The sequence below is a fragment of the Pinus tabuliformis genome, chromosome 2_2 (assembly GCF_031772625.1).
Source record: "Pinus tabuliformis cultivar Carrire ecotype Pingquan chromosome 2_2, CPIR1, whole genome shotgun sequence".
Taxonomy (NCBI): Eukaryota; Viridiplantae; Streptophyta; class Pinopsida; order Pinales; family Pinaceae; genus Pinus; species Pinus tabuliformis.
In genome coordinates, this window is record NC_142300.1 from 146798858 (window position 1) to 146810179 (window position 11322).

The window sequence follows — 11322 nt, forward strand, 5'->3', positions numbered from 1 at the left end:
GAATAAAGAATAAGAAAGCTTTCGCCAACAGAGAACGAGAATGCCGAGGAGCCATGAAATGAGTGACCACAAAGTAGAGCGATCAAATGAAGAACTGGTGTGAATATTCGGCTGACTGTGTACCATGGCTTTTCTGTCACCTTCTTCACCGCCGAATGGATGGACGGCTCTCCTCACCATACCCTGCCATCTTCGTCAAGGGACATGATCCGCTTCATAGAGCTCCCTGATGTTCAGATCGAAGGGGATCGAGGCGTCTCAGATTGCTGTCCTCTCTCATCCATCCACAGACGCTTGGCCTCTCTTCGCTGACGCTTGGTTTCTAAAAAGGCCGATGATCTAATGGTTGGAGTTTATTCCATCGTCTAACAATCGATCTAAGGGTCCATAACGAGACACCGCGGCACGGAGGGGAGTTCCTCTCAGAGGGAACGCCTTACGGCGTAAAAATATTATAAGGGTGTCGTGTCATACTTATGTTTTTGAAATATATATCTTCTAATGATAATCATTAAAAATCAATGTACAAATGATTAAGTTTACAAATAATTCATGATTATAGTACTTATGATGTTATTGTTATATGTATAGTTGAAATATCTATTAAGTAAATTCAAATATGAAAGCTTAATTCATGATTATGGTTACTTATGATGTTATTATTATATGTATAGTTGAAATATCTGTTAATTAAATGCAAATATGAAAGTTTGTGATCTTTAGTGTATTTATATTTATTTGTGACATATTTTAAAAATATTATAATTGTCTAATATTTATTTATATTTTTGAAATATATGTTGGGTGATAATACTTGTTAGGAAACATAAATATTAATTCAAATAAAAATAATCAACAATACTTATATATTTGAAAAATAAATATATGATTGCAAAAGTTAATTTTGTTAAATTTAACATAAATATAAAAAGAAAAAATAAATATTTGTACTTGATATTTATCTTTTGAAATGAATATGATTGATAATGATTGAAAAACACATATATTTTTGTAAATTGAATATAAAAAGGTGAATAATATGATATTGAATTATAATTTTTACATATGTTTTGAAATGAATATGATGAATATGTTCGATAATAATTGCAAAACAATATTTTAGTAATCTGAATATAAAAAGGTGAAGAATATGACATTGAATTATAATTCTTACATTGATATTTGCCAAAATCATTATCAATCACTTAATAAAAAATAAAAATAGAAATATTTGATATTATATCATATAAAATGAACTTGACTAGTATATTTTAAAAACATATTTCTTTTTCAATTTATGCTAGTTTTGCGTTATATTTTTTAAATATAATAAAAAATTGTTATAGATAAAATTCATGATCATAGTCATTTGTGATATCACAATTATTTGTGTTGTTGAAATACATATTATTTTAGTGTAATTATGAAAATATGTGAGTATCAAATATAGAATTCATAAGTTTTAGTGGTACTATAATAATAAAAAATATTGATTAAAAAAACAATGTGATATTATTGTTCGTTAAACAAATGATAAACTTCAACAAAACTATGAAATATCAATTAAGAAATGCTTTAAAAATAGATTTAAAGGAAGTTATTAAAGAAATAATATTTGTCAAAAAAATCAAATTTTATTCAATTGAACATCAATTTATTTTTAACAAGTTATAATACAACATTCCAATAATTTAAGAGGTGAATATTATCTACTTGTAAAATCATTGTACACTCACAAACAAGAATACAAAAAAATAAACACACACAACAAAGAAAAACATAACATAAAATAAAGATAAAAATATTTAATTATAGGTGTAACTAATTATAGATTAACTTCAAATTGCATATTATTTATAATATTCCATTTCTATAGATTTCTAATATATTTTTAAAATTTATATTCAAAGATTGTGCTCACAAAGAAATCCATCATAGTGATTTTTGATGTTATAATTATTTGTATTATTGATATATTAATTAAAAGAAATTATAAAGACTTTTAAATTTTTAAAATTTATATGGAATGACCATGCTTATGAAATAGAAAAATCATGGTTGTGTGATATCATCATAGTTTTTATAGTTTTAAAATTATTCAAGAAAAATTGAAATTATATAATTAAAAAAAGTAACAAATCATAAATTCGAACAACTTTATCACATAAAATTTCATTAGCATTAACTATAACCTTACAACCATTAAATTAAAAAAAATCAAAATTATTGCCACAAAATATTGAATTTATTGGAACAAATATCATTATTGTAAATTATTATTACATTCCACAACACAAAATATAAGTTTGTTGTAACAAACAAATAAAGGCATAATTGAAAACAAGAATCCTCAAGTAACATAATCACAAAAGGAATTCTTCATAGATAACCATGGGCATAGCTATCTTGAAGGCTTGATAGGGGGTAAGCTCCTCTTTAAAAAGAAAGGAAATACTAATTTCATTGATATGGTGTTTGAGTGTTTATAAATAATGATGTAATTTACAAAGAAAATAAAAATAATAAATTGAATCATCCTCATCCTCCGTAACCCTGTCAACACATTTCAAGAATCAATTCAAGAGTCAATAATTGTGTAGTATGATAATTAGAAAACATTTTATTATTTTAATTTTGAATAAAAAAAATAAAATTAAGAAAAACAACACCAACAATGCTAAGAAATGATTAAGAACCGTGAGGTGAAAAACAAAACAACCAAAAATCTACTTCTAGACATTTAAATAATAATAACAATAACCAGAATCTAAATGACAAGGGATGGTAAATGATTCTAAGAATCAAATAAACCCCACCCTTATATTATATTACTAAAAGGACTTCTTCTCTGATTGTTGGCTGGGTGAAGGAAGCAACCGATTCCAATTTCTTTCACTCCAAGGAGAGGCGAACCCACCCAAATATCGGTTATCAAGTAGCTAACAAGAGGAATTACAAATCCTGAACAATTGTCAGCAAGCATTGAACCCTATTATGGCTTTGCATATTTACAGGGGTGTATTTGAATGTGAAACAATCTGGGGAACGTTGAAAAAAACATTGGAATTAAATAATCTGATGATGGAAAAAGCATTTGAACCGGGTTTTATAAGATTTAACTTAAATCTGTTCCGTCTAGTCCATCGGCACAAAACTCAAGATGATGAAATAACCTTATATACCAAAAGAAATTCAAAATGATGAAATAACCTTATATACCAAAAGAAACTGGGCTCAGGCTTACTCCCTATAGGTAGGCTTATTTCACATCAGGATTCTGTCTTCCCAGGCCTGGATCTGGATCTGTATATCTATACTTCAAATTAAAAAAATAGGCTCCGTATATTTTTGTGCTCTGGCCATACAGTAAATCGTTTTTAAAATACACATTTACCTCTGTAAAATTTAAATATCAAACAATAAATACCTCATGTAAATCAATCTAAAATGCACATTTACCGATAATTATATTGACATCTACAAATTGAAATATGAAAAAATTTTAACAGTCAATACCTCCTCTCCTGGGATACTGATGCCTATCGTTTAATGCCTGCTGCACTCCTCACATATTTTCTCGGAACCCATTCCTCACATAGTTTCTCCTCTAGTCACAGAACCAGAGTCTAATAAAACCAACCTTCTCGGAATCAGAGTCCAATAAAATAAAAATACCAAACAAGAAAACATAAAGGAAATAAAACGTTAATAAGAAAACACACGACGCTTGGCCTCTCTTCGCTGACGCTTGGTTTCTAAAAAGGCCGATGATCTAATGGTTGGAGTTTATTCCATCGTCTAACAATTGATCTAAGGGTCCATAACGAGACACCACGGCACGGAGGGGAGTTCCTCTCAGAGGGAACGCCTTACGGCGTAAATAAAATAAACACATATACGAAATTAGCTAGAAACCAACAGATTCGTTTCGTTTCGTTGATAATTCGAGTTGTTTTAGCACATATAGTTGCGTTGGCTGGAGCTGAAGACGAGACTCTGGGAAATTAATGAAATACCACATATTTCAGAATCAACAATTTGAGATGAAATGACAAAATTAAACAATATTGTTGAACCAACATAACTTGATGCACAAGTCTTGTTATTAATATTGTGATGGGAACCAATAATTAATTGATTGTTATCTTCAATCTAAAGTAATCAATTATCACTGGCACAAGATTTTTCGTTAAACACAGGTTGATCTAAATCAATAGAAAAGACACTTTAAGACAAAATTGAATCAGTCCATAATCTCCCTACTGATAAAGAATTAATAAGTCCAAGAGATGAAATATTATCATCAGAAGAACTTGAAATTGAGATTTGAGACCTATGTTTAGGGAGTTTTTTGTCATCCTCTAGCGAATCATCATAATCAGTGTAACAAAATTCCCTCTCATGCACACCATAACAAAGATCATATCCATTTTTATCAAAAAATGGATATGCAAGTGTTCATGTAAATTATTTTCAATCTCAATTTCATGAACAAGGTCTACTAAAACCTCATCAAGATCATTGTTTTGATTTGCATGATTTTCCTCTTTAGTTAACTTTTAACTAGTTAAAATAGAATTTTGAGCAAGAAGACCAAATGGATCATTATGGCATGTGTCAAGATCAGAAAACAAATCAGGATACATGAAATAATGACTACCAGAGCACATGTGATTTTATAAAGTGAAACATCTTCAATAATGTTATCATTTGGACTCTTGTTAATGGATGGATCTTTTGCTAGAATAGTAGAGATTGGTTTGAGATCAACTTCTAAGGGAGAACTATCCTTAACATGATCACTAATTGAGTCCAGATTTTCTATGAAATTCACCTTTGCTTATTTGTCCTTTTTAAAATCAACATCAAAAGGGGTCTCAAGAATACTTTCCAATTGAGAGTTACAATCTAAATTCAGATTGTTTAGAAAATGGAAGATCAATTCTTGTTATAAGTGATTGTGAAGGGATTTGGGATTCACCAGTTGGCACTAAAGATGCCAAGGCAAGATCATGATTAACCATTGGCTTAATGTCTTGCTCAACCTAGGAACAATCTAAGTCCTTTTCATTCTTATGTTTATTTCCATAAAAAACAATTTTAAGTGTTGGGTTGTGTTATATTCTTTCCGCGCCTAGCCTACATAGTTTACGGCCCCCCCTCTTGTGTTGATTGCGCAGTGGGGGGGTCATAGGGGGGGCGGTAGCCCCCCTTGTATGGGAGATTTGAGGGGGGCGGTTAGCCCCCCTCTATGGGGTTCAGGGCAGTGCCTCGGGGAAATTTTTTTTGGACCCTATATTAGGTTGGGTGGACCTACCTAGGGTTTTGTGCATGGTTTTCGCACATGGTTTTGGACACGATGGTTTTCGGTCCATGGTATTGGATGCTTCGGCATGTATAAATATGCATTGTAACATTGAAAGGAAAATAATGAAAAATCAAGCTGGTAGTCTCGGTTTTGGGATCCAGGGGAAAATCTGTGTGTATATGTGTTTTATGTGTTATGCTCTCGCATTGTTTATTTTATGTTGTTAGAATTCGTATGCAGGTAATTTATGTACGGGGTTCAAACCTACATTTGGTATTAGAGGCAAGTTTTGGCTTCAAGGGGACGTCTTTGTTGCTGAGGGGTTTCGCTCAGGCCTGTGGTAGACCCTGTTCAGTGGGAGATCTACGGGATAGATTCTAGTGGTGAAAGAGGATGCCGAGCCATGGAAAGATAGAGATCGAGAAATTTAATGGTCAAAGTTTTGAGTTATGGAAACTCAAGATGGAGTATTTTTTTGGTGGTTAAAGATCAGTGGATCGCGGTAGATCCAGGTACTAAACCAACGGGAGTGTCCGATGAAGAATGGAAGAAGTTGGATCGGAAGGCAAAGAGTACAATACGATTGTGTGTCTCAAATTCAGTATTGTTAAATGTATCAGGGGAAGCTACGGCGAAGGCTTTGTGGGACAAGTTAGGGACTTTGTACCAATCTAAGTCTCTGGTGAATAAACTGTTCCTACATAAAAAGTTGTATAACCTGAGGATGAAAGATGGAGACTCGGTGACAGACTGTTTGAGCGCATTTAATACTGTGGAAAGTCAATTATTATCTGTTGATATTAAAATTTCAGATGAAGATAAGTGCATTAGTTTGTTGTGTTCTCTACCAGATTCGTTGGATAGTCTGGTTATTGCAATAGGTAGCAATGCAACTATCTTGCAATTTGATGAAATAGTCTCATCCTTGCTGACGGAGAAGATGAGACGGAAAAATATGGAGAGCCAGAATGGTGATGCCTTGTCTGTATGAGGACGGTCCCAAAACAGAAACAAAAATAACTAATCGAGTGGGAGATCTAAATCTAGAGGGAGATCTAAATCTCCAAGAAAACCTGTAAAGGTGGTGTGCTGGAAATGCAAAAAGGAAGGGCACTACAAAAGGGACTATAAATCTAAAGCTCCTGACAAAGGAAGGGGATCTGATGATGCTCCTTCTGTCGAGGCAAAAACCACCTCAGATGAAGGTGGGGATGTGTACTTGGCTTCTTCAAGTACACATGTAGACCATGAGGCATGGTTGATTGACTCAAGTGCATCCTTTCACTTCACTCCCATAGAGAGTGGTTCTGTGAGTATGAGAAATATGATGGTGGTGATGTCTTCTTAGGGGATGATAGGAAAGCTAGAATCATTGTTCGCGGAAAATTAAAGTTGAAGTTGCAAGGTGGAAGGGTTAGAACACTTCCGGGTGTTCTACATATTCTTGCATTGGCCACAAATCTGATTTTTGTAAGCAAGCTGGATGATGCAGGTGTAAAAACAGTGTTCAAAAAGGATCTTGCAAGATGGTTCATGGAGCACTGGTATTGATGCGTGGAGTTCGGATTGGAACTATGTACAAGCTGCAAGGTAGCACTATTATTGATGGGTGCAATAGTTATATGGTTCCTAAAAGTGGAGCAGAAAATCTAGTGGTCTCTGGAGAGAAGACCATGTTGTGGCATCAAAGGCTTGGACACACTAGAGAGAAGGGCCTTCTAATACTTCATGGTAAAGATATGGTACAAGGTATGAGTAATAGCTCTTTGGATTTTGATTTCTGTGAAAATTGTGTATATGGGAAGCAGAATCGGGTGAGTTTCCCCTCTGATGGTAAGAGGGTGAAACATATATTAGAGTTTGTGCACAGTGATGTGTTTGGACCTATGAAGGTTCCATCACTGGGTAATTATGTGTACTATGTATCATTTATAGATGACTTCTCAAGGAATACATGGATATATTTCCTTAAGAAGAAATATGAAGTCTTTGACAGGTTTAAAGAATTTAAGGCTCTGGTGGAAAACCAAACAGAGAAGAAAATAAAGGTGTTGAGGTCAGATAACGGTGGAGAGTTTTGTAGCAAGGAATTTGAAGAATTCTGTAAGAAGTGTGGTATAGCACGACAGAAGACTACTCCATACACACCTGAGAAAAATGGAGCTGCAGAAAGAATGAACAAGGCGTTGATGGAAAGGGCAAGAAGCATGCTCAGTGGTGCCAGGTTAGGATAAGAATTCTGGGAAGAGGTGGTGGAGACAACATGTTACCTGGTCAACAGATCACCTTCATCAACGTTGGAGGATAAGACTCTACAAGAGGTATGGACTGGTAAGAAACCCTCTCTTTCACATTTGAGGGTATTTGGATGTGATGCATATGTACATGTTCCAAAGGAGAAAATAACCAAGTTGGATAGTAAATCTGAAAAGTGCATCTCTATTGGGTATAAGGATGGTTTAAAGGGTTATAAGCTTTGGAACCCAATAACAAGGAAAGTTGTATACAGCCGAGATGTGGTGTTCAGAGAGATGAAAGATGTTATTAAACATGAGGTCCAACCAAAGGAACCTGAGAAGGTAGAGTTTGAGCTTAAGGAAGAAGAATTAGACTCTACAGCAAAGGAGGAATTAGAAGACGAAGAGCCACAAACTCCGGGTGTGAGAAGATCAGTTCAAGAAAGAAGGCAGCCAGAAAGGTATAGTCCATCTGCTTTTTATTTACATTTTACTTTATCTGTTACTAATGATGATCCCATAATTGTGAAGAAAGCAGTAGATTTAGAGGATGGCAAACTCTGGAAAGAGGCCATGGTTGAGGAAATGGCATCTTTACAAAAAAATGAGGCTTGGGATCTGGTGGAGTTGCCGGATTGAAGCAAACCCATTAGCAGCAAATGGGTGTTCAAGAAAAACACAAATGCAGAAGGAAAGGTAGAGAAATACAAAGCTCAGTTTGTAGCAAAAGGTTATTCCCGGGTGCCAGGAATTGATTTTGGTGATATTTTTTCTCCTGTTGCCAAGGTAGCTTCTATTATATTACTTTTATCTGTTGCTGTTGCTTTTGATTTTGAGGTAGAATAGATGGATGTGAAGACATCATTTCTTCACGGGGATCTGGAAGAGGAGATCTACATGAAGCAACCTGAAGGCTTTACAGTGAAGGGTAAGAAAGAACTGGTATGCAAGTTAAAGAAGTCTTTGTATGGGTTAAAATAGTCACCAAGGATGTGGTATCAGAAATTTGATACATTTATACGGGGACTTGGCTTCACCGGAAGCAAAGCAGATCATTGTGTTTATTTTAAATTAATTGGTGACCGTGTTATTTTATCTAGTCTTGTATGTGGATGATATGTTGCTGGTTGGAAATGACAAAGAAATTATCCAGGATTTGAAGACCCAATTGTCCTCCAAATTCGATATGAAAGATCTTGGTGTTGCAAACTATATTTTGGGCATGGAAATTAAAAGAGATCGGGAAAAGAGGAAGCTCTGGTTAAACCAGAGGAAGTATGTCGTGACAATACTACAAAGGTTTAATATGCAGGATAGTAAACCGGTGAAGGTTCCTATTCATGTAGGTGTGAAGTTATCTACTAAACAGTGTCCCAAGACACAAGAAGAGGAAGAGGACATGTCCCGTGTTCCATATGCAAGTGCAGTTGGTAGCCTGATGTATGCAATAGACCAGACATTGCACATGCAGTGGGAGTATTGAGCAGGTTTATGTCAAAACCAAGAAAGGAGCATTGGATAGCACTGAAGCAATTTTTCAGGTATTTGCGTGGCACTAGTGATTATGGTTTGTGCTACCATTGAAGACCATGATTGGACAGAGTTTTGGATATCCATGGCTTTGTTGATGTAGACTGGGCTGGAGATCTGGATCAGAGAATATCTACAAGTGGGTATGTGTTTAACCTATTTGGAGGTGCGGTCAGCTGGATGAGTAAGAAACAATCTGTAGTGGCATTATCAACTACAGAGGCAGAATGCATGGCAGCCACTCATGCAAGCAAGGAAGCAGTTTGGTTGCAGAGATTGTGTTCAGGTATGGGGTTAGTACAGGGAGTTATAAGGATAGACTGTGACAGCCAAAGAATTTTCTTGGCAAAGAACCTTGCTTATCATTCAAAGACAAAGCACATTAATGTTCAGTATCACTTTGTGAGTGATATGATAGAAGACAAAAAGGTGTTACTGGTAAAGGTGGACACTTTGAAGAATACTACAGATGCATTGACAAAATTTGTGAGCTCTGAGAAGTTCTCTTGGTGTAGAGAAACAATGGGTGTTTCAAGGCTAGATAAATGACTAAGCTCTCCTGTGGCCCCCTGTGGAAAGAAAACAACAAGTGGGAGAATGTTGGGTTCGGATATAATCTTTCTGCGACTAGGCTACGTAGTTTACGGGGGAGTTAGGGGGGGCGAAGCCCCCCCTTTGTTGCGTTAACTGCGCAGTGGTGGGGTCACAGGGGGTTTGAGGGGGGCGGTTAGCCCCCCTCTATGGGGTTCGGGGTAGCGCCCAAGGGAAAACTTTTTGGACACTATATTAGGTTAGGCGGACCTACCTATGGTTTTGTGCATGGTCTTTGCACATGGTTTTGGACGCAATGGTTTTTGGTCCATGGTATTGGATGCTTAAGCATGTATAAATATGTATTGTGACATTGAAAGGAAAAAATGAAAAATCAAGCTAGTAGTCTCGGTTTTGGGATCCAAAGGAAAATCTTTGTGTATATGTGTTATGCTCTCGCATTGTTTATTTTATGTTGTTAGAATTCATATGCAGGTAATTTCTGTATAGGTTTAAAACCTACATTAAGAAACCATACAGTTATTTTGTGCCTAAGGGGCAAATCTTTTAAATGAAACCTCCAACAAAGTACAAGAAACCTAGAAGAACACTCTTGTAATGATTAATTTTCATGCATAGATAAACAATTAATTTTTTTAGCACAATGAATGATAATCATAATCTTGATGTGCATTAAGAAATATATCAATAAATTGGCCTCGAGAATTAATGGATTTGGGTGGAAGTGCTTTGAACCAATTAAGTATCTTCCCCTGGAAAGTCAAGGTGAATAGCCTGCATAACAAATTGTCAATCAATTCACCAAAAGCATTACATTGAAATATAAAATAACAAAACCCGAATGTGGGTGTTAATAAACAGCATTAATGAGGGTTCGCTCAAGGCAGGCAGCTGGCCCTGCACCTGGCTGGCGAACGATCTCCATGGCATGCGCATTTAATCGGCTACTGGATGGAATGTTGGTCGCACAGATTGGCATTAATGTGCGCCTGGTTCGAGAGTTCATGCTCAAGGTTTTATGTATGGCTCGATATTTGGTTCATGCCATTGCTCCTGGTTCTTTTCACCTCCGCCTGTTGTTCTTCCTGCACCCCTGCCTGGCTCAGATTGTTTGGAATCTCGCCTGGTTATTTGGTATTGTTGGGTTCCTCTGTGCTCAGTCCCTCTCCCGTCAGCTCCGCCATCTTCCCTTTCTCAGCTGGTCTGTCATTCTGAGAATGCCTCGCCGTCGAGGAGTCTCTCGCCGAGGAGGTAACACCGGTAACAGAGGCAGAACCTCTCGGTCTGCTCCTCAGAATGTCATCCCCATTACTTCGGCCTCCCCGTCCTCACCGCCCTCTGGCCATGTTGGGCCTCTCCCGCACAATTCCTTTCAAACTACCCGGTTCACCTTCCATAGCAGGCTCAACAGGCCAGTTTTGTCTGCTAGTATCACAGTTATTCTTGCTGAGGAAGAGGACAATCCCAACAGCTCAGCCCACACCACCACCTCTCAATCTCAGGAAGACAGCGTCCTTCAGGGGGAGATGGCTGGGGTGGTGTTTAATGCAGACAACATGTAGGATGACACCCCTGTTTCTGAAGCGCCTCCGCATCCGGCCGATTCAACACAGCACGAGATCCTTGCCTGTGGACCGACTCATTGTGCAGGTAGCATTCTCAACCTGGTAACTCCTCCAGAAGGTGGCATCGAAG